The 3,305-nt window shown below is 41.6% G+C and overlaps 1 pseudogene; it reads left to right on the top strand.

Annotated features, from left to right (window-relative positions):
- The first annotated feature begins 1,718 nt into the window (after window positions 1-1,718).
- LOC101334877 (S-adenosylmethionine decarboxylase proenzyme pseudogene) lies at window positions 1,719-2,911 on the top strand (annotated as a pseudogene).
- Window positions 2,912-3,305: the final 394 nt, after the last annotated feature.

Here is a 3,305-nt window from a genome sequence, read left to right as displayed (position 1 = left end):
ATTCAAAAAGATACATGCACCCCTATGCTCACAGCAGCACTATTTGCAATAGCCAAGACACAGAAACAACCTAAATGTCCATCGACAGATGAAAGGATAAACATGTGCTACATACATATATACAATGGAATATTAGCCATAAAAAAGAATGAAATAATGCCATTTGCAGCAACATGGATGGAACTAGAGATGATCATACTAAGCGAAGTTAAGTCAGAAAGAAAAAGAAAAATACCAAATGATATCACTGATATGTGGAATCTAAAATATGACACAAATGAACATATCTACGAAACAGAAACAGACTCACAGACATAGAGAACAGACTTGTGGTTGCCAAGGGGGAGGGGTGTGGGGGAGAGCAGGATTGGGAGTTTGGGATTAGCAGATGCAAACTAGTATATATAGGATGGATCAACAACAAGGTGTTACTGTATAGCACAGGGCACTATAATCAATATCCTGTAATAAACCACAATGGAAAAGAATATATATATACATAAAACTAAATCACTTTGCTGTACCAGAAACTTACACAACACTGTAAGTCAACTATATTTCAATAAAATTTTAAAAATATATTGCTAAAAAAAGTAATTTATCCATGATGAACAAAGTATCCAAATGGCCATGATGAAGAAAATATCAAAATTTTAAATAAAGATCCCACGCACAGCTCACCTCCCTCCCTCACCCTAATCCTGGTTCTGTTGAATCCTGATTACCGAGGGATTTTTTGGCACCTCTGTAAATTTTCTGCCCGAGACCAAGTATCTCACTCACTTCACCCTAGTTCTGGCCCTAGCATGAGGTCTTTGGTAAAAGAATAGGCCACTCTTAACCATCCTCAATCCTCCTGTGATGCCCACTGCATTTCTGCAAAGCTACAACAGCTGAAGGGGCAGCCTTTATACATCCTCAGATTCCACAGTCCCCTCGAAACTCCAGTCCCTGGCTGCTCTGGGCCTCACAGAGATAGTGCCCTCACTCCAGAGACAGAACCGACAAGATTAGATTCTGCTGATACAATATTACCTGAGGCCTGTGTTCTCCCAGGAGCCCATCATTTCCAGGGGGATTTGGCCCCCCTGTCTTTACTCTCATTATATCCCCAGCCTCTACCACAGTTTCTGGTACACGGCATGTACCCCTCCCAAAACACTTGTTGAATTAACAAGGAACTCCTTTAGATTACACACAGAGGTGAATAAAAGCAACCCCCAAAATAAAAGAAAGAAATTAAAGGTAGTTGAAGAAATGAATTAGTGTTGCGTAAATTACAATTTAAAGAATCTGGATTCAGAAAATCCAAATAGCTTAAAAAACAAATCAGCAGGCTCCCACAGTATGGCCAGCAACATTAGCTAGCGCTCGCTCTACTCTCTCTAATGGGGAAACAGCAGACTACAAGAGACTGAGCTGTATCAGCCTCTATTTCCAACAGACTCACGTTCAACTTTCGCTCACAAAAAAAAAGAAGCTGGGAAATTTTTACTAACCCTTTTTTAAAAAAAAAAACAAAAAAAGTTAACATAAAATTATAGCAAAGGGGCTTCCCTGGTGGCGCAGTGGTTGGGAGTCTGCCTGCCAATGCAGGGGACGCGGGTTCGTGCCCCGGTCCGGGAAGATCCCACATACCGCGGAGCGGCTGGGCCCGTGAGCCATGGCCGCTGAGCCTGCGCGTCCGGAGCCTGTGGTCCGCAACGGGAGAGGCCACAACAGTGAGAGGCCTGTGTACTGCAAAAAAAAAAAAAAAAAAAAAAATTATAGCAAAAAAGGAACCTGAACTTTAGTAACACAGCTGGAACAATCCGCAGCAGCAGTGGCAGCGCTGGGAGAAGAGATTTAATTTACTTGATTTTCTGTGGTTTTTGGTTGTTCGCTAGTCTCACGGTGATGGAAGCTGCACATTTTTTCGAAGGGACGGAGAAGCTGCTGGAGGTTTGGTTCTCCCGGCAGCAACCTGACGCAACCCAAGGATCTGGGGATCTTCGCACCATCCCAAGATACAAGTGGGACATACTTCTGAAGGATGTGCAATGTTCAGTCATAATTGTGACAAAAACTGACAAGCAGGAAGCTTATGTACTCAGTGAGAGTAGCATGTTTGCCTCCAAGAGATGTTTCATTTTGAAGACATGTGGTACCACCCTCTTGCTGAAAGCGCCCGTTCCTCTGTTGAAACTTGCTAGGGATTACAATGGGTTTCACTCAATTCAAAGCTTCTTTTATTTTCGTAAGAATTTCATGAAGCCTTCTCACCAAGGGTCCCCACACGGGAATTTCCAGGAAGAAATAGAGTTTCTTAATGCAATTTTCCCAAATGGAGCTGCATATTGTATGGGACACATGAATTCTGATTGTTGGTACTTGTATACTTTGGATTTCCCAGAGAGTCGAGGAATCAATCAGCCATATCAAACCCTGGAAATTCTGATGAGTGAGCTTGACCCAGCAGTTATGGACCAGTGCTACATGAAAGATGGTGTTACTGCAAAGGATGTCACTCATGAGAGTAGAATTTGTGATCTGATACCAGGTTCTGTCATTGATGCCACACTGTTCGATCCTTGTGGGTATTCAATGAATGGAATGAAATCAGATGGAATTTACTGGACTATCCACATCTATCCACATCACTCCAGAACCAGAATTTTCTTATGTTAGCTTTGAAACAAACTTAAGTCAGACCTCCTATGATGACCTGATCAGGAAAGTTGTGGAAGTCTTCAAGCCAGGAAAATTTGTGACCACCTTGTTTGCAAATCAGAGTTCTAAATGTCGCACAGTGCTTTCTTCGCCCCAGAAGACTTAAGGTTTTAAAGGTCTTGATTGCCAGAGTGCTCTATTCAGTGATAACAATTTTGTTTTTACCAGTTTTGCTAAGAAGCATCAACAACAGCAGAGTTGATTTAGAAAAATGATGGAAAAAAGCAAAAAGAGAACACACATAGAAGAAGGCGGTGGCTGCTTTTTAGATATTGATACCAAGGGCCATGCTTTCCATAACCACCCCCTTGTAGGTGCAGAAAGCCCTAGATGTAATGATAGTGTAATCATTTTGAATTGTATGCATCATTATATCAAGGAGTTAGATATCTTGCATGAATGCTCTCTTCTGTGTTTAGGTATCCTATGCCACTCTTGTTGTGAAATTGAAGTGCATGTAGAAAAAACCTTTCACTATATGAAACTTTACAACACTTGCGAAAACAATTCAATCTGGTTTATGCACAGTGTAATATTTCTCCAGGTATCATCCAAAATTCCCCACAGACAAGGCTTTCGTCCTCATTAGGTGTTGG

The sequence above is a fragment of the Tursiops truncatus genome, chromosome 6 (assembly GCF_011762595.2).
Source record: "Tursiops truncatus isolate mTurTru1 chromosome 6, mTurTru1.mat.Y, whole genome shotgun sequence".
In the NCBI taxonomy this organism is placed as follows: domain Eukaryota; kingdom Metazoa; phylum Chordata; class Mammalia; order Artiodactyla; family Delphinidae; genus Tursiops; species Tursiops truncatus.
The sequence above is the reverse complement of the archived record's forward strand: the minus strand, read 5'-3'. Positions and strand labels throughout refer to the sequence as shown.